Source organism: Bufo gargarizans, chromosome 3, assembly GCF_014858855.1.
Source record: "Bufo gargarizans isolate SCDJY-AF-19 chromosome 3, ASM1485885v1, whole genome shotgun sequence".
Classification (NCBI taxonomy): domain Eukaryota; kingdom Metazoa; phylum Chordata; class Amphibia; order Anura; family Bufonidae; genus Bufo; species Bufo gargarizans.
In genome coordinates this window covers 593,241,792-593,267,322 of record NC_058082.1, presented here as the reverse complement: position 1 = coordinate 593,267,322, position 25,531 = coordinate 593,241,792, and the positions used below count along the sequence as shown (strand labels likewise).

Here is a 25,531-nt window from a genome sequence, read left to right as displayed (position 1 = left end):
CCCCCACGCCCATTACCTTACATTGGCCTTATCAGAAATCTTCAGCAATCCTGCTGTTGTGAAACTACAATTCCCTGAGAAGAGCAGAGCAAGTATGCATGCTGGGAGTTGTAGTTTCCCAACAGCTGGAGTGCCGGAGGTTACCTACCCCTGACATAAGCAATGTGAAAGGGGCAAAGAAATCGCACACTATTTAGGCACTTGGGTGGCTCACTGAATCACATTATTATTTACGGTACACAGACACTTAATAGTCGTAGTGATTACTCGGCGAAAGACGACTTGCTCATCTGTCTGGGACGGCTCTAGATAATTATTCAGTCTCTCACTGTTCCTCGGAATACTGCCATCAGGTCCCTGAACTTCAGTTCATGGTAAAGGACATCATTCCACGCCAGATAATCCTCCTCGATCATATCCCTACTTTGCGCTTCCGCAACATCCAGCTCCTTTCCTTGCCCTGTAACCTCCTCAGATCAGGACGTTGCCCTAACAAAATCTTGCATTGTCTCAGCCTCCAAGATCCTAAAAAACCTGAGCTGAAATACTTTGTGCTGCTGGAGTCCCACTCCTTTATGTTTCTGGAGTGTGGTAGGAAATGGGGACCAAGGCCCCTTTCACACGGGCGAGTATTCCGCGTGGGTGCGATGCGTGAGGTGAACACATTGCACCCGCACTGAATCCGGACCCATTCACTTAAATGGGGGTGTGCACGAGCGGTGATTTTCACGCATCACTTATGAGTTGTGTGAAAATCGCAGCAAGCTCTATATATTCTGCGTTTTTCATGCAACGCAGGCCCCATAGAAGTGAATGGGGCTGCGTGAAAATCGCAAGCATCCGCAAGCAAGTGCGGATGTGGTGCGATTTTCACACATGGTTGCTAGGAGGTGATCGGGATGGGGACCCGATCTTTATTATTATAGACTGCTTAGTAAAATGTCCATTGAGGGGTTAAAAATAACAAATTTAACTCACCCCATCCACTTGGTCGCGTAGCGGATCTACTTTTTCTACAGGACCTGACTAAAGGACCTTTGATGTCACTGCGCTCATCATATGGTCCATCACCATGGTGATGGACCATGTGATGGGCGCAGTGACGTCATCAAATGTCCTTTAGCCAGGTCCTGTAGAAAGTAGAAAGAAGAGGAGATCCGCTACGCAACCAAGTGGATGGGGAGAGTTAAAATTATTTTTAACCCCTCAATGGACATTTTACTTAGCATTCTGTATTAAGAATGCTATTATTTTCCCTTATAACCATGTTATAAGGGAAAATAATAAAATCTCCCAAACCCCAGTGCAAAATGCTTTGCACTCGCACGGAAAAATCACGCAGTTTCCCGCAACGCACCCGAATCTTGTCTGGCCCTCACACGCGACACACGTGTGAAGGAGGCCTAAACGAAACAAACATGGAGTGAACATATAAACTCAGGTGATGATGCGCTTGGTAGGTTTTGATCTCCACACCAGAGAGATGCAAGACAATAATCCTAACCACTGAGCCACCATGCACCCTACAAAGTAGTCTCCAGGATGTTCTGTCCAGGGCTATTAGATAAAACACCGCCTGTCACAATCACCTCTGCTCTCTAGTAAGAGAAACCAAACTAAATGCTCAATTTAGCTTTGGATGTGAACAGAGAAGAAATATTCATGTGACTTAATCAGTACAGCGCAAGTAAGGGAATGGTTTAATTTTTTTATTTAACCCTGTAGATTCATACAGTGAACACACATCACACATGAAATCCATTTGTCCACGCAAAGGAAATGCAAACTTACTGGGAAGAGAGTCCAGGACTCTTCTACAGTGATACTGGAAGTATGTGAAGAAAGGGATGCAAATAAGCTCTTAAAAAGCTCTGCCTCTGATGCCACCAGATGTAATGCAGCTATCCTAGAAGTCAATGTTCAACCCTTTAAAGTAGGGCTTGAGACATGACTTGGATATTAAAAAAGCCAGCATCTCATCTGCAGACAGCTGCTAAGGCGCTCTCTCCCCAAGGAAACATAGTATCACCCAAATCCTGACCTGGGCCTCTCACCCAGTTAAGCCAGTAGTCTCTGCTCTGCACTGAGGAGGGGCAATCACCCCGAAACAGCTGTCTGCAGATGAGATGCTGGCTTATTTAATATCAAAGTCATGTCTCAAGGACTATTCAAAGGGTTGAACACTGACTTTTAGGATAGCTGCCTTACATCTTGTTAACAGCTCATTTGCATCCCTTTCTTCCCAGAATTGCAGAGGAGCATGTATGGCCTATAAGTCTCCTGATGCTGACTAAGGCACTGTCCCCAAGGAGAGATAGTAACCCCCAAATACTGGGAGCATGCACACATCATCTATGATGCCAAGGATGTTATACCATGTACAGTGAAACATGTGCAGTGAAAACAAAGTGTACCCCCCTCAGCTTCATCAGGGCACTGCACAAGTGCTCAATGTCTATAGAAAAAAAAAAAAAAGAGTCCTGGACTCTTCTCCCAGTATGTCTGAACTTCACTCACTTTCTTTTATAGGGACGGATGGGTTTGGTATGGGCAGGTTTGGGACCCTAAACCCCAGCTGAGTCAAAGAACGCTGGTGGCTTAGAGGCTCCAAACTACGTGACTCAGTTTTAAAAGTGGAATTTTACCTTTAAAATTCCTGAAGTGTGAATTCCGGGCAGAACTGCTCCATTATAATGCCGCCTATTCATGCAGTACAGAAGGGCTATGGATTTCTACAGTTGTAACGCACGCTATAGGGAAAAACACTATGGCATTTACATAATCCATGCATCCTGCTAAGATTTAACTGAAGCATCATATGTCAGTTACATAACCGCAACAACCCTGCGCTCCCGATTCATCCCGGCACAATGCTGTAAGCGGGGGGGGGGGGGGTGCACACCCCTGAACTGTGCGGAAATTGTATGATATTATGTATCGCAAACTGAAGCAGGGCTGACAATGGAAATATTACAAAAGAGAAAAAAAAACTAAAATAAAAAAATAAAAAGTAATTGATGTTTTCTATAATAGTGAAAAAATAAAAATAAAAAAACATAATAAAATCCTAAACGCCAGAAGACAAATTATACATCTGGGTTAAAGGCGACAGGAACATAAGACTGAGTGGGCAGCAGATGTACCGAACACAAACGCTGTGTAACAGAACGGGAAGGATAGCTGTACAGTACTCTGCGTGGTGCTTTCTGGCTCAACACTTTAACCCTTTCAATAGTACGACCATTATAAAAAAAAAAAAAGGCCTCCAGGGTTAGAAAAATATGGCTGCTTTCTTCCAAAAAACACCACCAAACCTGTCCATGGGCTGTGACTGGTACTGCAGCTTAGCTGACGGAAGTAAATGGGGCTGAACTGCAATACCGCACACAACCTGTAGACAAGTGTGGTGCTGCTTCTGGAAGAAAGCTGCCATCTGTTTCATGACTGCCATCTAGCTAAAGCTTGCCATATGCATTACACGTTTGTGGGATGAATATGCCAATTTCGGAGAGACCGGCATGGGCATGATGGGGTTGGGGGTGATAGCAGTTGGCCGGCAGCTCTATCATGTTTATGGGCGGCCTCAGGGTCCGGTTCACATCTGCCCCATTGGAACACTGTTCTGATCCGTTATTTCACAAAAATAAAAGCACAAAAAAAACAAAAAACAAAGGTGGAGCGATGCTAGACAACACGTATAAAATCAGGGATCAGCAACCTTCGGCACTCCGGGTGTGGGGAAACTACGACCCCCAGCGTGCACACTTGCTTGGCTATTCTCAGAACTCCCATAGAAGCAAATGGAGCATGATGGGAGTAGTAGTTTCACAACAGCTGGAGTGCCGAAGGTTGATTACTCCTGCTCCAAATGTACACAGCGGCATAACTAGAAATGAATGGGCCCCACAGCAAATTTTTGAACACCCCCCCATAAATTTCTTCGCAACCCCCTCTCCTATGGCTACTCAAGATGGCGCTCTCAGACCAGGCCCGGAAGCCGCTCCATCTGTTTCCTACAGGTTTATACTGTATGTCATGTCACTGTATAATACTGCCCTAACAGAATCTTTTTTAGTCCTGGGTGGGCCCCTTCTGAGTTTGGGCCCCAAAGCAGCTGCTTCCCCTATGGCTTCCCCCCTGCCTGCTGGTAAACATGATGGCACAATCACGGTGTTCACAAGACAAAGCCACGTGATCTCTTCGGATGGAGACGGGTGAGACACCCGACTGCTGTATGCCCGATCCCGCTACAGATGGCCCCGAACATGAATACTTTACACTCATCTCCCAATATTTACCGTACTAAATATCAAGTTACAAAAGAATAATTCCCTTTAATCATTTGCTGTAACCTCTGCAATTACGAAGTCAGCTCCACCGTGTAATTTATCGCTTTGTTTGATGACTGTCTGTGTGTATAAAAGCTGCACGAAGCATCACCCCAAACAAATCCAGGCGTTACTAATATGCTACAAAACTTCCTCGGATTAAAGGGGTTGTCTCATCATGGACAACGGGGGCATATCACCGCTGGGACCCGCCCCTATATCGAGAACGGAGCCCCGCAAGGTGGGGCCGGAGGACTTCGGTCCGACCACCACCAAGCTGGCTCCCCATAGAAGTGAATAGGAGCATACCGCGCATGTGCGGCCCCTGCTCCCATTTATTTCTATGAGGCCGACTGAAATAGCCAAGCCAGCACCCGGCTATTTTTAACAGCCCCATGGAAAGTGAATTGAGGACCGCTGTGCATGCGCGGTATGCTCCCAGTCACTTCTATGGGGAGCCAGCTTGGTGGTGGCCGGACCGGAGTCCTCCAGCTACCACCTTGCGGGGCTCTGTTCTCGATATAGGGGCGGGTCCCAGCGGTGAGACAATGGAGGCATATCCTAGCGATATGCCCCCATTGTCCTTTAATTTCTACTGACCATTTAAAAATTAAAATAAAATGTAACACTTATTATGGTCAAATTCAATGCCTAGATCTGGAATATACAGCCTATATTAGTGCAGTACAGGAGTCTGACGGGCGGCCCGACGCGCACATAGTCATAATAACCTATGATACGGTGCGCTCCCGTGCACACGATCAATGCCGCTCACAAACCATAGGTCTCGCAGGACTCTTATAATAATTTAAAGGGCTTTCCGAGACTTTAATACCAATGACTAGGGATGTGCAAATAGACTTCAGATGCTTCATCCGAAGTCGATTCGCATAAAACTTTCTTGTAATACTGTACAGAGCGGGAGCTCCATAATTAATAATAATTAATTCACAAAGTTATTACACGAAGTCTTGCGAGACTTCGCAAAGTAATAACTTCGGCTCATCGGAGCCAATACATTCTAATACTGTATGGAGCTCCCGCTCTGTACAGTATTACAACGAAGTTTTATACAAATTGACTTCGGCTGAAGCATGCGCAGTCTATTCGCTCACCCCTACTAATTACCTATGAGGTCGGATGGGGGTTCGACACCCGCCGATCAGTTGTTTGAGAAGGCAGTGTTCCTCGCATTAGCGCCACGGCTTCTCGCAGCTTTCCCCAGGCCAGTGACGTCATGTTTATCGGTCACGTGGCCTAGGCGCAGCTCCGCTCCATTGAAGTGAATGGGGCTGAGCTGCGATACCAAGCACAACCACTATACAATGTACGGCGCTGTGCTTGATAAGCTTCAAGAAGCCCCCAGTACTCACAAGAGCTCAAACAACCGATCGGCGGGGGTCCCAGATATCAGACCCCCAAAGATCAGATACCGATAACCTATCCTGAGGATAAGTCGTAAGTATTAGTCTTGGAAAACCCCTTTAATGTTATTTTTATGCACTGTATATAATGTTGCAACTGAAAGGGTTTTTTAGAGAATCTGATATGGATGACCTATGCTCATGAAGGTCATCAATATGAGATCAGAGGAGGCCTGATACTCAGCACCCCTGCTCAGGGGCGGATTGGCCATAGACGCTACAGGGAAATCTGCCGAGGGGGCCACCCAAGTCCTCCTCTCTGCCACTGGCCAAGTACATAATGAGCTCGGCCACTAACCACACATACCCTAATGAATTCAACTGATGTCGCCTCCTAAGTACTCTGCTCCATATATAGAGGAGTAGGAGGAGGTTCTGCATGGATGGTATTTTGCACTATGGTAATGCTGACTCCATTTATGTGCATTTCCCCGCCTTCTGTCAATTTGGACACACCTACACAACATGGGGCCACTTGACCAGGGTTTTTTTTTTTCCCACGGCCACTTTAAGTTCCCAGTCCGCCCCTGCCATCTGTTTGAAGAGGCTGTGGTGAAAGGCAAAGGCCTCAAAGCTTTCCAAGCACAGCCCCGTCCTTTAAACAGTGGCCGTGCCTGGTACTGCAGCTCAGAGCCATTCACTTGGCCACGTGAAAAATGAACATGATGTTACTGACCTAGGAAGGAGCTTCTTCAAACAACTGACAGGCAGGGTGCTGGGAGTCAGACTGCTGACAATACTAGGTAGGGGCTGGGGAGAGCAGGACACACATACCTTTGAGGAGCTTTAATTATTAGTAGTAGTGTGAATATGAACTTTTATTCTGCCAGATACTGAGCCTGCAAATAGCCAGGAAGCGGAGCTCCACTATGAAGTGCTCTCTGCATTGAGCCCCTTCACAGCCCCTGCCCTCTGAGTGACAGCTGTAGCGGTCTCCTGGTTGGATGCTGTAGCCGTCACTCAGAGCAGAGGGGAGGCGCTGTAAAGGAGTTCAATGCAGAGCACTTCACAGTAAGGTTCTATGTGCAGTGCACTCGCAGGATGTGAATCTGACTGAATAAAAGTTCATATTCACACTACTCCTAATAATTAAAGTTCCACAAAATTAATGTTGGTCCTACTCCGGTCCATACCAAGTCCCGTCAGCACTTGGTTATTGGCAAGCCTCTTTGTCTGCAGTGAAGACCATGCTAAATTGCATAGTGAAAACTGATAGACTATTTAAAAGGGGCTTTTAAATCAGATTTGTAGTTATGTCGCCTTGATAAGACGTGATGAGGACACCACTCTTGCATGAGCGCTGCAACTTCTTCAAACAGCTGATCGGCGGTGGGTTCCAGGAGTCAGACCAATCTGATGTTGATGACCTACCCTATATCATAGCAATAGACAACCTCTTTAATGACTGGTGGTACACTGACTGCTGGGACCTTTCACCTGTCATTAAAATGACGTAGCCAGGACCCCTATTTACTATTTCTCTGCGCAGAGCTGCTTCCATTCCGGCACAGAACTGTTACATAGCACCAGTCAATACAAATAATCCAAACCCAATCTCTAGATTTAAAAAATTTGGGGTTCCTACCTACTAAGATTTGGTATGACGGGAAGGCAGGTCAGGTACTGGACAGACAATGAATGAAAGTTAACCGATCCTTTCCTCTGCCAAATTCTGGAAAAGTACATTTACATGTTGAGTGGGCAGTCTCTTTCTAGTGTTCTCTAAGAGCCAATCAGATGGCCCTGTCTGTGGCTCCTCCTTTCTCCTGCTGATTCACTGAAGTACTGAGTAAGAAGCTGCAGCTGCATCCCCCTCCTCCCTCACTTCCGGTCCATCATGGACAGTGTTACACTAGATGGATTTTTGGGCGACTGAGAAGGCTTACTGTGCTACTGATTAATAGAAAACCTATTTGGCAGGTACACATTAATCACATTGTCCCATTAGTCCATCTACTTTATATTTAGCGATATTATGAATATTTTAAAACTCTTCAAGCATATATTTATACACATAAATTATTAAAGTCTGTTTTTATACTCACAGGTCCATGGATTCCAGGCACAGTGCAGCATATAGGATCTAAAAAAAGACAAGACTAAATTAATATTTCAGATGCAGGGGAAAATTTTGTTGCCTGACTTAGAAGATACAAATCTATATTACAGCAGTGCTCTAACAAATGGGTCTATGTCTGTTGTCAACCCAGTTATCAACGACCAATAGATTTGCATCAATAAATTTACTACATTATTCCAAAAAAGCCAATGGTTCTTAAAGGAGTAGTCTCACTTAAGAGTGAATTTCTCCCTCCCCCCCCCCCCCCCCAAATGCCTGGGCACCCGATATAGGTTATACTTACCCCGCTCCCCGTCACTTGTGTCGCTCCTGATGCCCGCCGCATCTCCCCATCGCACGGATCAAAACATCCAGTAACCAGGGCAGGGGGTAGCCCCAATGTTCATCCCCATCGCGCCCCCTATTCCCCAATCACTGGATGTTTTGATCAGCCACAGGGAGATGCAGTGGCAGCCATGCAGGGGTAAGGAGCAAAGTGGGTGTCGGAGAGCGAGGCAAGTATAACTTATATGAGGTGTCCAGGGACTGGGGAAAGGAGGGTCATTATAGGGGTTGGATAACCCTTTTAAATGCCATGTACACCTTCAGGGGAAATTTTTGTTTATGATTGCATTTTACACATTTTGGGCAAAAATAAATAAATAAAAATATTTCAATTGGTCTTTATTAAAAATATTGAGCAGTTGTGTCAAAGGATTAACTGTTTTTCTAGCTGTGTGCATCCTACTTTCACTTTGTGCCGGTCATCTAAAAAAAACCTTATCTCAAAATTACTAAGAGGTCATAAACACTTATTTAAGCCACACTTATTTAAGCCACATTCAGTAAGATGAGAACTGAGCTTTAATGAGTGTTTATAATGTCAGAGAGCAGAAATAAGGAGCCCGTCTGCTGTTGGTCTGATGGAAAAGACAGAAAATTCACAGGGTGCTACTAGAGCAAAAAAGGGCTTCATATTTTTAATAAAGACCAACTTAAATAATGATTTTTAGTTCAAAATGAATACAATGCAACAATAAAAATAATAATAAAAAATTGCCCCCAAAGATGTACATAGCACCTGTCAGCAGGATTAACCCCATTAAACCAGGCATACTGCCTGGAAGGACTGATCCTGCTGATTAAAACTATACCCGTCCTTGAAAATCAGTTGTGCAGTCCCCAAGGAAAAAATAAATAAAAAATTCCTTAGGCATGTGAGGCCTTCAGTGCACTGAGGGGTGTGGCTAGCACTGGACGTTCGAGGAGCTCTGAGTGGACAGACCCCGCCCCACAGCGCACGGAAGCCCCCATTTGTGTAAATAAAAGCCTATTTTCTTGGGAACGCCACATCCGATTTTCACAAGATAGATATTTTAAATCAGCAAAATCACTTCTACCAGGGTAGTTTGCCTCGATCAGTAGGGTTAAAAAAAATATTTAAAAAACTGATTACTCAATATGCAAAAAAGGTTTACAGATACAGAAAGCTGCAGCCATAGTTTGAAGCGAGATAGAGATAGAGATAGAGATAGAGAAAGCTGCAGCCATAGTTTGAAGCGAGATAGAGATAGAGATAGAGATAGAGAAAGCTGCAGCCATAGTTTGAAGCGAGATAGAGATAGAGATAGAGATACAGAAAGCTGCAGCCATAGTTTGAAGCGAGATAGAGATAGAGATAGAGATAGAGATAGAGAAAGCTGCAGCCATAGTTTGAAGCGAGATAGAGATAGAGATAGAGATAGAGAAAGCTGCAGCCATAGTTTGAAGCGAGATAGAGATAGAGATAGAGATAGAGAAAGCTGCAGCCATAGTTTGAAGCGAGATAGAGATAGAGATAGAGAAAGCTGCAGCCATAGTTTGAAGCGAGATAGAGATAGAGAAAGCTGCAGCCATAGTTTGAAGCGAGATAGAGATAGAGAAAGCTGCAGCCATAGTTTGAAGCGAGATAGAGAAAGCTGCAGCCATAGTTTGAAGCGAGATAGAGAAAGCTGCAGCCATAGTTTGAAGCGAGATAGAGATAGAGAAAGCTGCAGCCATAGTTTGAAGCGAGATAGAGATAGATATATATCGGAATTGACTGAAAAAAATGCACCAAAATGATACGCAACTGACAATACTAGCTAATTCCTCAGGCTGATGTTAAAAGCTGAGAACTTTGCCAATATCTTCCAGTCAAGAACATATCGGAGCCCCTCATGCACCAGTTTTTGTCATTTATATATCGCCAAAATAATCTGCTGCGCTGTACAGAGACAGTCCTTACTCACGTCAGTCCTTGTCCCAATCAGAGATCACAACCTAAATTCAGTATTAACCTATCTATATTTTTGGGAGTGTAGAAGGACACGAGTACCCAGAGGAAATCCTCACAGACATAGGGGGAAAACATACAGGCTCCATGCAGAAGGTGGATTCCAACCAAGGACCCAAGTGCTGCAAAGTTCAGGTTACCGCAGAATTGTGTTATGGTCCGTGGTCACAGGATTCATAACACAACTGGGCGGTAGCCCGCACGTGAACTTCTAAAAACAGAAGTTCACGCATCCCTAATGGTGACCACTAAGCCACATTACTGGCAATATGCAGAAGCTGCACACATGTTATGCATCTACCTTCCCGTTCCTGAGCAGAGATGACATGCATATGAGAGGGGCGCGAGAGGAGTAGCTGCCACCCAAACGAACATTCGGCTGACCGTTAACCAACAGGCATGGGCCGCCTTAGGCTACAGGCCTCAAAAGTCTTTGGGGACCCATGCACAAGAGTTGGGAACTTCAAGCACCGATACACACACAGCCCATAACTTCTATATAACCCACTTCCCTCTTATATTAGGAGTTACCTTTCACAAAGAGTAAAATTAGAGGCAGATGTGGAATATTCCCCACCCCAAGATGACAAAATGACAATAAAAAAAAGAAATAAGGTTTTAGATCTCGCGCCGTGCTCCGGAGAAATAATAAATCTAGCTGGTGACGACACTCACAGGATGTTTTTTTTCCTGAACAAGACAAAATGGAAAAATGCTTTCACAGCTGTTGTGATCCAGGTTACAAGATTACGACATTAAAAATGAATGGTGCCGGGAAACAGGAAAGAAGAAGTTCTTAACAAGTCAGAGCAAGCGCCATGCACAACGTGACAAGAGGTTCCCAGGGGAGAGACAGACCTATGAGAACGTGAGGCCGGCGCTCAGCAGCTGCTCTAGAAGAAGGGGCGTCTTTGAAGGACAGGATTACATGGCCAACTGTTAGACAATGCACCTCACCTTCATTTAGCTCTGAGGACTTCTACGCTGTAGATTAGATTATACGTGAAAGGAACATACAGACAAGAAAATTTGTATAAAGTGCTGTTATACTAGTCTGTAAAATATCAAAAAAGCAGATCTCACTGGCAATGGTTTCACATGCAAAAAAATGTATATAAAAAAAAAAAATCTATCGGATCTCGTGTACTGGACCATGTTAGGCCATGGGTAGATAGTGGCTCAATGAGTGGCACGGTTGTCAGAGGCGGACTGAAAACTGGAGAAAATGAAAATAAAAATAAAAGTGGCCCCATGTTGTAGGCAGTTTCAAATTAACAGCAGGTCAACGCAAGTAGGCAAGGATAACAGAAGTAGGAGGGGAGGCCATAACAAAGTGCAGCACAAGATACAGCCCCTGCAGAACCAGATACCACAATGCAGCACATAATACTGCCTCCCCCGCCGCAGTATTCAACTGTATCACTGTCCTGAGGATGGCGATGCAGTTCAGGGGAGCACCTGCTGCTGCTGGCCAGGAACATAAGTACTGCTGGGAACCTCAGATGGTTATATACCTGGCTGGCGGCCATGAAAAGGGCTCAAGCGGCCCCTCTGGGCATCGGCCCACTTGGAAATTTCCCTGTAGGGTCTATGGTCAGTCCGCCTTTGAAGGTTGTCATGGATCACAAGCCAGTATGCAAGTTGAAACGTTCTCCCTGTGTTTGCGAGGTTTCCTCTCGGTTGGCCGGTCTCCTCACACTTAATCCAAAAAACATACCGATGGTTAATTACCCCACTGTGTGGGTCTGACATGTGCGCTCCATTGGGGCAGGGACTTGTGTGATCGGTAACAATCTCTGCACAGTGATTCGGTATTATATAAGTAAAGGGAGATTTAATATTATGGTTAGATGTGATATGAAAAGCCTAGTCATTGGTGGATGTCCTTGTCAACTAAAAATAGGCAATACATAGACATAACATCAATGGATCTGAAAAGTTGTGAACACACAAGATCAATAGATAGGACCACAGACCACCAACGCATGTAACATGTTAAAATGTCCCATCCTTAACGTTTTAAGTTCAGGAACGGTTCATCTGGAGCCTCAGGGGACTGAGTTTCTGTGGACAAGCAATCTTTTATAAGATTTCAATGCTCAATGCCAAGTGTAGGCTGGAGTGACAAAGCGCACCACTACTGCATTGGGGAGGAGTAGAAATGCATTCTCTGGAGTAATGAATCATGCTCCATCCTCTGGCAGGTAGTAGTGCTCCTCTACGGGTATGGCCACACGACCAGGTTTCTGCATGCAGATTTATATCTGATCATCGGGGGTCCCTCTGAGCAGATGTTGTCCTTTTAGCTCCAACACCGGAACTACACAGCTCCATTCATTGCGCAGATCTGGTAACTGCACAATGGCTCCAATTCACTTCAACAGGAGCAGCACTGCTGTTACCAGCTACAAGGATACAGCTGATCAGCAGGGATGCGGGGTGTAGGAACCCCGATCAGGTACTCATGGTCTATCCCAAGGATAGGCCATCAGTATCAAGATCCTGAAATACCCCTTAAATGCTGCATCTACACTGAGCAATAGGAGTCATACACATAAGATAGCTCTCAGCGAAAACATTTTTTGGTCGACAGCCATCTCCCTCAACCTCATTATACACATGTACAATCGGCTGAGCATGGAATTTCACCTGAACTGGGAGAGGAGAGAGATTCTCTCAGAACCTTCTGGTAGCCACTTCCCTTGGGAGAACAAAAGGATCAGGTAAGCGAAGTCCAGATTGCCCTCATCTTCCCTGACACCTGGGCATCAAAAGAAAGGAGGCCTCCATAAACATAAGATGGTTGACCAGTCGGCAGGCTTGGCCGATATTTATCTAATGTTTATAGCTAGATTTATTAAGTGCCGAGAGCAAGGAGCCCGGAGCCATCAACACTCTCCAACTCATAAGGTCAATGGTTGTGTCAACCCTGTGCTCTACTTATCGAAGTGTAGAGTCCCATGATTCTTCACCATCTACATTTGGCTGGCAGCATGGTGCACATGTCTATAGGACAGTAGGGCATTATTACTTGAATGTCATAAAAACAGGTGCGAGCAAGGACAGTTATCCCGCATATCCAAGGAAAGGCACAAAGCCCTCAAGCAGCTTAGAGTCTAGCATCTTCTACAACACAAGAAACGCTATGTAAATGGAGAACTCCTGTGGGCTGTGAGAAGACATCAAGAGGCCACAGAAGAGTAGGAGACTCATCGCTGAATACACAATTACGTTTAATGAGGATTCTAAGAGTTTTACAACTAAATAGAAAAATATCTTCTGGCTTACAGTTCAAAAAAAGCACAAACCAGCATCTCATCTCAAAAGTCCTCAAACCATTTCAAGAACTGAAAATATAACGGACGTTTCGGATCCTCGCCTCTGGCCATCCCTGCAGAAATGTTCCCCCTGAACGGGCTGCCTCCGAGCATTCTGCATTTAGTAATCTCCTCTAAATTACTTCCACAGCACCCCTCCCCAGATGATCAAACATCACAGGTGTTCAATTAATACACCAAAAGTTTTTTCACTTGTATGTTTTGATTGCGAAAAACATTCAAGGTTGTTATGCTAATGAAATGTGCTGTGGGGCCAAAAATCAATAATTCACATTCTTTGCAAGAAAAAAATAAAGTATAAAGTACTGCATAAACACCAATTTTTAAAGGATTTGTCCTCCTTTTAGATACTGGTGACCTATCCTCCAGATAGGTCATCAATATTAGATCGATGGAGGTCAGACACCCAGCACCCCCAGTGATCAGCTGTTTGCAGCAGTCATCGGTCCCGGAAACAGAACAGTGGACGGAACTGGAAGCAGATGTCTCAGTCTACTGTGTAATAGCCATGCTGGGGTACAGCAGCTTAGCTCTCCATTCAAGGTGGAGAGGTTCTCAGGGATGGGACCCACACCCATTAGACATTTATGACATACCCATAAATGTTCAGATGGACTATTCAATTCATCTGATGACAGGAAATGCCCGCATTTATCTGATGACAGGAAAAGCTGTCTCGCTCCGCTCCTGAACCGTCTCCATCTCTGAACTCCCGACATGTGCTGTACATGCTGAACTGCACAGCTCCGTCCACCTTGTAGTGGACAGGTGTGTGTTGTTCCGTCACTATGGAAGAGCTTATCCGCAGGGGTGTGGAGTGTCTCGGACCGCCACCTATTTATTTTGGTAGACCATCTAAAATCCTGGACAACCCCTTTAAGAAATGTGGAGCAAATAATGTACGACAGTTTTCGGCACCATCTTAACCAATTCTGGAACATTAAATCTCTCCCAATACTTTGCAAAATAATTTATGAAACCGGCACCACCTACAAAACAAATCTACATCAGGTCAGACCAGCGTTACATTATAGAGGGTTTATATAGGGCAGTAAAAATGTTTTTTGCACTTTTTATAAATGCACCGCCATACATACAGAATACTATATGTACAGAGATGTCTGCATAGGACACAATGCATATGTGGCGTAAATAATATGATTTCTGATAAAAAAAAAATATATTCCAGGAATCTATAGGATTTTCTGCCCTGGTGCTAGAAGCGGCGCCTATATATAAGACCAGAAACATTAGATGCAGTTAGAGCACTTTCCACGTCTGCTTGGGTTCCCAAAGGACAGCCTTTCACATAACTAAAAACATCTATTAAACCCATAAAGAGGGGTGGTAAATCTGTCAGGTGACAGCGCCATAACCGACATCACTTATCCAAGGTGCAAACAGCGGTGGTGAAAGAACCGTAATTACAAGGGCTAAAAACATCAAAAAGCTCCATAGACAGACAAGGAAAATTACAGCTGATGGAGCCAAACAGGAAGAGGAATGCTGTAGTCCTTAAAAATCAAGGCGGACAGGAGAGGGGGACCTGGCTGCAGGGGGTAATAAATCTACACAACTAGGTGGAAGGAAAAGCAAAGGCTCCAGGCCAGAGGAGCAACAGAAGGTAAAACACATGGATGGGAGAATGTAAACATTTATTAATTTTATATTTTATTTTGTGATCATTATTTTGTTATTTATTAAGTGCTTCTTATATTTAAAGGGATTTACTGGGGTGAGAGTGCTCTTCCGAAAGCCATGCTGCTTTGGCTCCTGTTGGTCACATCTGCAGGAACCATTGACTGCAAGTCCTACTGCTATGTGGATTACCATTCATTTACCAAATTAAAGGGGTTGTCCCACGAAAAATATTCTAGTTTTCAAACCATCACCTGGATCTGAATACTTTTGTAATTGCATGTAATTCAAAGTTTAGCATAGCCACCAAGTTATTCAATAAAATGTATCTGTTAGGCGCCACCTGCTACTCATTTCTTTGTCCTGCTCACTGACATGGCCGCACATGCTCAGTTTCATCCTTCAACTGCCTCCTGAGCTGTGATAGGGAGAGCTGAGACACGCCTCCTGAGCTGTGATAGGGAGACCATAGACATGCCCCCTTAGCTGCAGCAGAAAAGACACTCCCCTTGAGCTGTCAGCTTGATATAAATCTAGCAGAGCCATGAGTGGCGAGATCTCTAGATCCATGTGAGGTACAGGGCTGGTTATAGCTTTGTTAGAAAGACATTCGATATGTACTATATGATGTCCGATTTAGATATTTATATTCGTCATGGGATAACCCCTTTTAAAGGTGAGTAACTTTGCAAACACACAATATTACTGATTACTGTACTTAAATTGATGACGACTTACGGTGTGTACTACAGTACAGAGCTGAATTAAGAATTCTGCTGGCTTCTGAGCTGAAGTCCCCCAGCATTCCGTGTTGCTTCTGTCCAGTAATCTGATGTCCTATCGCATTATAGTATCCCAGCCAAGATATTAGGTATGTGTTATGACAGGTTATTGGGGGTCGGGGGCCCTTTTATTATGCAACTTGTGGCAAATGTTTGGCGTAAAATAGCTGGTTTTTACGTCAACCGTTTTTTAGAAGTGGGCGGGACTCTAAACCGGTATAAATTATAGCACATATATATACGCCAGCTCACGGCGGCTGTAAATTACACCGACTGGCAGAAGAGGTGACATTTATTAAAGGGCCCGTGCCATTTGGTGCATCTTACTCTAGCACTCTTCTGAAGACTAGCATATGAAACACCAGTCTTAAAGGGGTATTGTGGGTAGAAACAATATACACTAATCACAGGATAGGGGATAACTATTAGATCGGTGGGTGCTACTGCTGGAACTGCTCAGAAATGCACGCCACCACTCCATTCTTTTCAATAGGAGAGCCGGAGAAAGCAAGTTTTACGTGCATTAGGCCCCATCAAAATTAATATAAAAAAAATAAAAAAATCCTGTCCAAAGCAGTTTTCATTTTTCCAGATCAGTTCAAAAGGGGGTCACCCACACCGTACAAGGCTGCTGAAGCCAGTGACTGACTGCAGTGGTCATGTGCGGTATGTGGCTAAATTACCGCTGCAGCCATGTAAACATAGACCGGAGGTGAGGATTAGAGGAACAGCACTAAAAATGTAGGGGAATTAACTACAACTAAATCATCACACCGCATTTAAAAGTTATCCGACCCCTAAAATGACCCCCCCAACCCAGCCCCCCATATTCCGGGCCCCTCTTACTTACCTTGCTCCACGACACCTGTGTTGCCTCTGAAGCCGCACGGCCGCCATCACTTCTCCCTGTGCCTGAAAACATCCAGTGTCAGGGAGGGGGCCACCAATGGCAGGCGGCGAGGGAGAGAAGCCTCCCCCACCCAATACTGAATGTTTTCAGAAGAGACGTGGGTGCCGTGGAGCAAGGTAAGTACATTGTGTGTGAGGGGCCCAGGCATATGGGGGGAATTTCAGGGGTCGGATAACCCCTTTAAGCCTCATTCACACCTGTGTTCGGTCAGTGATTGCCATCAGTGATTATGAGCCAAAACCAGGTGCGGCTCTAAAACACAGAACAGGTGCAGATCCTGGTTTTGGCTCACGGTCACTGATGGAAATCACTGACCAAACACTGACGTGTGAATGAGGCTTTATTCTGATAAACTGCACCGATTTAAGTTCTCTGCATTACGGCACAAGTTTTTGCTGAGACTGCGAAATGGCACACGGCTTCTCAGAAATGCAAACAGTGTGGAGAACAGTCATTTATCCTCCTCCTAGTAAATACGTTTAAGACAAAAATCATCATTCTGTCACATACTGCTAATTTGTGTGTATTTAAGGGATCATGTACACGACTGCATTGAAGGGGTTGCATCACTTCAGCAAATGGCATTTATCATGTAGAGAAAGCCAATACAAGCCAATTACTAATGTATTGTGATTGTCCATATTGCCCCCTTTGCTGGCTGGATTCATTTTTCCATCACATTATACACTTCTCTTTTCCATAGTTACGACCACCCTGCAATCCAGCAGTGGTGGCCGTGCTTGCACAATATAGAAAAAAGCACTAGCCTATGCGCGCTCCCACAGTCCCGGCCACCAAAGAGGCTGACACTTTTTGCAAGCACGGCCATCGCTGATGAATTACAGGATGGTCGTAACCATGGAAACGAACAGTGTATAATGTGATGGAAAACTGAATACAGCCAGCAAAGGAGGCAATATGGACAATCACAATACATTAGTAAGTGCCTTGTATTAACTTCCTTTACATGATAATTGCTATTTGCTGAAGTGACACAACCCCTTTAAGGATCAATCAGAACTGTAACACTGCACCCGTAAAAATCTATGGACCCATACTGTACGGATCTAATTTCCCTCGTAGATTCAGTAATTCTTTAGTACAAAAATCCTGCCATTTTGAACCATATACAGGTCCTTCTCAAAAAATTTGCATATTGTGATAAAGTTCATTATTTTCTGTAATGTACTGATAAACATTAGACTTTCATATATTTTAGATTCATTACACACAACTGAAGTAGTTCAAGCCTTTTATTGTTTTAATATTGATGATTTTGGCATACAGCTCATGAAAACCCAAATTTCCTATCTAAAAAAAATAGCATATTTCATCCGACCAATAAAAGAAAAGTGTTTTTAATACAAAAAAAGTCAACCTTCCAAATAATTATGTTCAGTTATGCACTCAATACTTGGTCGGGAATCCTTTTGCAGAAATGACTGCTTCAATGCGGCGTGGCATGGAGGCAATCAGCCTGTGGCACTGCTGAGGTGTTATGGAGGCCCAGGATGCTTCGATAGCGGCCTTAAGCTCATCCAGAGTGTTGGGTCTTGCGTCTCTCAACTTTCTCTTCCCAATATCCCACAGATTCTCTATGGGGTTCAGGTCAGGAGAGTTGGCAGGCCAATTGAGCACAGTAATACCATGGTCAGTAAACCATTTACCAGTGGTTTTGGCACTGTGAGCAGGTGCCAGGTCGTGCTGAAAAAGGAAATCTTCATCTCCATAAAGCTTTTCAGCAGATGGAAGCATGAAGTGCTCCAAAATCTCCTGATAGCTAGCTGCATTGACCCTGCCCTTGATAAAACACAGTGGACCAACACCAGCAGCTGACATGGCACCCCAGACCATCACTGACTGTGGGGACTTGACACTGGACTTCAGGCATTTTGGCATTTCCCTCTCCCCAGTCTTCCTCCAGACTCTGGCACCTTGATTTCCCAATGACATGCAACAGTCCAGTGCTGCTTCTCTGTAGCCCAGGTCAGGCGCTTCTGCCGCTATCTCTGGGGAATGCGGCACCTGTAGCCCATTTCCTGCACACGCCTGTACACGGTGGCTCTGGATGTTTCTACTCCAGACTCAGTCCACTGCTTCCGCAGGTCCCCCAAGGTCTGGAATCGGTCCTTCTCCACAATCTTCCTCAGGGTCCGGTCACCTCTTCTCGTTGTGCAGCGTTTTCTGCCACACTTTTTCCTTCCCACAGACTTCCCACTGAGGTGCCTTGATACAGCACTCTGGGAACAGCCTATTCCTTCAGAAGTTTCTTTCTGTGTCTTACCCTCTTGCTTGAGGGTGTCAATGATGGCCTTCTGGACAGCAGTCAGGTCGGCAGTCTTACCCATGATTGCGGTTTTGAGTAATGAACCAGGCTGGGAGTTTTTAAAAGCCTCAGGAATCTTTTGCAGGTGTTTAGAGTTAATTAGTTGATTCAGATGATTAGGTTAATAGCTCGTTTAGAGAACCTTTTCATGATATGCTAATTTTTTTAGATAGGAATTTGGGGTTTTCATGAGCTGTATGCCAAAATCATCAATATTAAAACAATAAAAGGCTTGAACTACTTCAGTTGGTGTGTAATGAATCTAAAATATATGAACGTCTAATGTTTATCAGTACATTACAGAAAATAATGAACTTTATCACAATATGCAAATTTTTTTAGAAGGACCTGTAGTGTATTCTGCAGGTATGTCGAATTGCGCCTCATGCACACGACCGTATCAAGCAATTGTTTGCAAACAATCCCTGACCCTAAGAGGAGACATGTAATATACCAAATATATTGGTATACAATGGCAAATACAATGTTTAACAATCGGGTAACACTATACTAGCAAAAAAATAATCTTTACATTCTAAATTATTATTATTTTATTTTTTCAGTTGAAAAGCCAAAACACTCTTTAAAAAGGGAAGAGGGGGGGGGGTTTAAAAAAACAAACAAAACAAAAAAAAAACGAAGCCTGCACTTTTTACAAAAAATAAACATTGCAAAAATCATTAATAGCTAAACAAATATTATAGCCGATGAGTGTCACCTCCAAAACTCGTTTCAAAGTAAGTATACCATCATAGAGGGTAAGTGGCCCGACACATAACCATACCTTTCTTGCCAAAATCAGTCACTCTCATCCTGAAAATACGTCTATTTTCATGCAAATAACATTTTCGGAGCACTGTGGGTGGGGCTGTTCCTTTCGGAGCACCTGGCCTCTCCTGCTTTATCGCTACCAGCTCTGCAATCCCAGAAACTGTCAAACAAGAGGGGGACGTGCTGCGCAGTGTGACTGGCGGGGCAACGGTGCACTTATTGGAGAAAGGATTAGGGGACCGGACATTCACAAGAAAGGTATGGTTAGGATTCAGGGCAGCTACCCTAGATGGTGGTACACTTACCAAGTAATGAATTTTGAGGAGGACAGACTCCTTAACTGACGTGTACTAAACCAGGAGAATCGGTCTGATCCTAAAAACCCAAAACGACCCAACGTTAGCAATCAGAGGCAGGGCTACAGAGGGCGAAGAAGTAGCGATTGTACCCAGATCCTGGTGCCTGAGGACAGAAGTATTAGAAATGGCACATGGCCCATTCTAGATTTCTGAGTGGGGCCCTGCAGCTTTTAAATGCCCCTCTGGTAGCACGGACAGTCACCCTCCGACTACCAGGCCAGACACATAAAATAGGCTCATGGTTAAATTACTGGTGATCAAGCGATCGCCCGATCATCAATCGCTACACCGCTGCAGCCACACACTTTTGTCCACATTGGCCAATATAATCATTCAGGGCAGCGCGCGGTGAGAGGCAGCCGGACTAAAAGTACCGCATTTCGTAGTTTTAGTCCGGCTGCCTCTCACCATGCTGCCGCCGGAACTCCGCCCCCATTATAGTCAATGGGGACGGAGCGGCAGTCCGGGGGCACACGTGAGCTAGCGGCAGGACAGATCCGACAGGCTGTTCACCCGCCGGAACAGCCACTAATGTGAAAGTACCCTAACCAACAATACCGGGTGAAGGACGAATGATACTCTAGAAATGTTAATTCCCGGGTAGATCTAGCTCAGATGGGCACAAGTGCTCAGATCCATCCATCAACTGCTACCAGCCATATTGTCTGTTAGAAGCTGTGACAGTTAGGCCTCCGTTTCTTGCCTTCCGTATACGGAACCATTCATTTCACAGATCAGTTTTGTTTTTTGCGGAAGGTACCCCGTATGCCTTCCGTTTCCGTTCAAAACATATAACATGTCCTATTATTGCCTGCAAATCACGTTCCGTGGCTCCATTCAAGTCTATGGTTCCGCAAAAGACGCTGAATGCATCCGTATGTCTTCTGTATCCATTCCGTTTTTGCCGAACTATCTACTGAAAATTTTATGCCCAGCCCAATTTTTTATGTACTTACTGTTTAAACATTATTGTATGCTTCAGTTTCCATTTGCGAGCCGCAAAAAACTGATCACAAACGGAAACTAAGCGGAAGAACGGAAGCAGAAAGGAAACACTACTGAAATAGAAATAAAAAATAATATATGGAAAAACTGATCCGTTGAGATGTGATCGGGAGAGAGCTGCAGCAGAAAAAATAAACTGCACCCTGAAAAAGGACACACCCACTGAGCTGCCAACTTGAAATAAATGTAGCAGAACAATAGGAGCAATGAATGAGGAGATCTCTGGATCCATGTGAGGTACAGGGCCGGTTCTAGCTTTGTTAGAAAGATTGTCATGTACTATATGATGTCCGATTTTCATTTTTTACATTAACCATGGGATAACCCCTTTCAAATGTTACCCGATTAACACCAAGACGTATCCTGCGCAGTTGTTGCGAGACCTTCATCGGCATCCTCACCTTGCACTGTAAATTGGCCCTCTTAGGACAGCAGCTCACAGTACACAACCTATATTTACCGCACGTCCTGCAGTTACATAACCCATGTGCGGAGAGACACTGGCATCTCCCAGGTATTACATGCAATGTCAACATGTGGATCCTAATTAGCAATGCAGAGCACGTGTTTAACCCCTGCAGCACCAGCAGATGTCAATGCAAAAGTAAGGATTAAGACAACTTGCTCCCCCGCACATGACCGGCCTGGGATGGAGAGACGCTGCAGGTGTTTCTATAAAAATGTCTATGGAACATGCCATGACTGGTGTAGTCAGATCCCATAGCCTTCGGTTACCATCGTCCGCCCCCTCTTCTTGGCAACATACAAAGAGGAAGAAACCAATTACAGTAGATTTTTTTCTCTTTTACAAGAGAATCAAAATTATTCCACTGCACGTGCAGCTCAACAGGTTGTCATCATTTTTCGCCTCCAAGTGCCACCTCCTTGATGCTGCTAATCTGTGCTGCTTGGGTCGGGCTCTTGACAGAATCAGTCTCCTTCCCTCTCTGGCAGCTGACATCACAGTTCTTTCTTCCTTGCAGAGACTTTTCAGTTTTACTGCCATACTACGGCAAAGTCTCCATTCCAACCGGACAAGCAGGGCAGAAAACTATTTCTATCGGCTGCCCTGCGGTAGATCACTATGTGGAGACCTGGCTGTGGGGAGAGCGACTGAGCATGTGTGACCACCAGCACTCCGCTCAGAAGATGGATGTGCATGCTGTTATACACTTTGACCACAAGGTGGCACAATACTATGTGAATAAATGTCATTACTCACCTGATTTATTATTTTTTTTAACAGCATGTAAATGGCAAACGTGCGCTGTTATTTATAATCTATACAGTAAATATGATTATGATTTAATGTCAGGAAACCCCTTTAAAAATAAAAAGTTATGCTACAAAAAGTAGAATGCTGTCAACACCTAAAACTGAAAATTATCACTAACGGACAACTGCTTCACATAACCCGGTCTATCTGACCTTCACTTACTATACAGAGAAATGTAATCTATTCTTCCCCTTTATCAACCGTTTCAGGTAGTTAGGCTGGCTGTCGGGTCCTTAAAGGGGTAATCACATCAGAGACAATGGGGACATAACGCTAGGATATGCCCACATTGTCCGATAGGTGCGAGTCCCATCTCTGGGAAGCGCACCTATCTCAAACGCAGACGGCAAAGCCCCGGAGGGTGCACTGCGCATGCAAGGCTGCCCTCCATTCATTTCTATGGGGGTCGTAAAAAATAACCGAGCACTGGCTCTGCTAATTCCATCGGCCTCATAGAAGTGAATGGGAGTGGTGGCCGCACAAACGCGGTGCGCTCCCATTCGCTTCTATGGGGAGAGCACTTGGTGATGCCAAAACTTTCCCTGCTCCGTTCTCGATATAGCTGGGACCCGCCTCTATCAAACAATGGGGACGTATCCTAGCAATATGCCCCTAACGTAAGGATAGGGAGTCTGGGATAAATCTCAACTTCTCTCTTTTTTTCAGGATGTGTCTCATAAGCAGCACTTTTAGAAATTTTACTTCTAATGTTCTTCATTCATCTACATCAGGGATGCCCAACCTGCGGCCGTCCAGATGTTGCAAAACTACAACTCCCAGCATGCCCAGACAGCCTACAGCCTACAGCTATCAGCCTACAGCAGGGCATGCTGGGAGTTGTAGTTTTACAACGGCTGGAGGGCCGCAGGTTGAGCATTCCTGATGTACATGAATTGACACTTGTGAGGGAGCTTCCTCACAGCTTTAGACGCCGCCTCCAACGGCAGATTAATATGGCCGCACATTTCACACAGCCTTGATAAACTAGCGCATGCGCGGATGATATGCATAGGATTTTACATCAACCAATTTGCATGTGCTGTTAAACTAATTTTGCCGGCACATGCACAATTGCCGATTTGTACTTGTAGACCTACTTGCAGTAACGGCGCATGCACGAGATCGTCATGTCTATGCAAATCGGCCAGCGTGGTGGACAATCGTCTGTAGACAGAGAATTCGCTCCGATGGACCCATCGATTCACTCGTCCCTAGTTCTGTCCTTTCTCCAGACACGTCTGCATTAGTGGAAATTTTACCAGAAATCGACAAGTCTGGAACATATTTTCTTAGAACTCTGCATAGTGTCGTTCCTCTGTTATTCCTTCTGGAAATGTATGCATAAAATCGACAACAGGCTGCTACATGATTACACGGTCACCGACTGACTTCAAGGGATACAATGCCGTACTGTCATCAGGGGTCTGGTCTATTCGCCAGAATCATGCCGGCAGCTCACCTTCCACATCGGAAGACCCCTTTAAGTCCATTAAGGCTGCCAAATAACTACCCTCCTCAGGGTGCAACTCAAAGAAGCAACTGCATATTCCTATTTCTCACATTACCAGAAAGGCACCCATGGCATACAAAAAGGTAGAAGCCCCCGGCAACCTCTGCTGCAGCACAACAAAGGGTTAAGCGGCGTTACTTCTAGAGCACTTTTTGGCTGCAGGCTCCACGTGAGCCTCTATAATCCCATATCCCAACTTTATCTTACAGGAAGTCTCGGCACAAGGAAGTGGTTAGTGATACAGGTTCACGGACGTGCGTTACCTTCCTCCAGGGACCTCATTGCACCGTGGCTTCCGGTAGGACCACCCTTCTTCTGACCAGACGGGACCCCCAAGATGCCGCCCGCTCTTGCAGAAGCCTGCACAATGCAGACAGCCTGTGTCCCGCTCACTTCCTTACAGTCTAGTGTAAACAGATATGAGGGAACCTATGGCATATCTCTCCACCCTCTCCTCCAGGGGAACGGGGACAGGTATCGCTTTCACTCAGGATGGAAGGGGGGAAGGCACAGACAAAGCCAGGCATACATGAGAGCAGAGCACCAGTATGAGACCGGCTAGTCTTCTCCATTGTCACTAGGAGTGCTCCCAACCACCATCCCAGTCCCCTAAAACAATGACGGAAAGACACACAAAGCTCTTCTTGTCACACGTCCCAGTCAGATACTCTGCACAGCGTGTGGTCATATTTTTGCTTCCTACAGACACAGCAGAAAGGAGTTTGTCTCAGGCAGCAGGGCACAGCGATACCGAATACCGTAATAGAGTTTACATAGGACTGAAGGTAAATGGGGGGGGGGTAACGAAAAGTAAAAATCAAGATAAATGAAGAACCGCCAAGTAAGGTCCTTTCCAGTATAGAGTCCGCACGACCACAATAGGTGGTAAGTTTGACACCCAGAAGTCAGACCACCACTGTCCTCCGAGACCCCTGAGTGAAAGGAACGAGTAACGCATGTGCACTGCGGCTTCTTCGTCTCTATAGGGGCACAGAAGCAAAGTCGATCGCAACGCTTAGGCCATCTCCAGCGGTCCGGGAGAGCTAAAGGAAGTGGCAGTGCACATTCCAATCGGGGGGACAAGGAGACCCCATTTTCATGCTGGTAATATTCGGGATCCCCATTTCCGTAACGATAAAGGGGGTTGTTCTGATCCTGAGGACAGGGGACAAGTGTCTAATTGGCAGGTTCCGAACAGTCACGAGAATGGGGGCCCCTTATTTTTAGCAGGTTTTGGGGGCCGTTACAGTAGCAGCAAAGGGGATCGGATCCAAATGAATCTCATGATCCATAAAAAAAGGTGCCGTGTAAACTGACCTGTGGTGTGGATATTAAATCCCAGCATGTCAATTGTGCTGGCAGACCTCTGCGATATATGGGGGGAAAGCCACAGCGGAAAATCTGCCCTGAGTAGCCGCCCCCCTAAATCCTGACCCGACTCCTAGAATAGACAGCGAGAGTCTTGATGGCCCCACACCACAATGATAGGTG

General features: G+C 45.1%; 1 protein-coding gene across 2 annotated transcripts in view; it reads right to left on the bottom strand.

Moving 5' to 3' along the window:
• The window catches only part of TIAM1 (TIAM Rac1 associated GEF 1), a 216,092-nt gene extending 191,676 nt beyond the window's left edge, over positions 1–24,416 (bottom strand). Inside the window, exons 1-2 of one of the 2 annotated variants that reach the window (XM_044284404.1) lie at positions 24,304–24,416; positions 7,798–7,835 (exon numbers count right to left, since the gene is read on the bottom strand). The gene's annotated coding sequence lies outside the window, so the exon portion shown is untranslated. Of the gene's footprint in view, positions 1–7,797; positions 7,836–23,627; positions 23,652–24,303 lie in introns of those variants that run through there. The other variant, XM_044284405.1, reaches the window with a different exon arrangement.
• Positions 24,417–25,531: the final 1,115 nt, after the last annotated feature.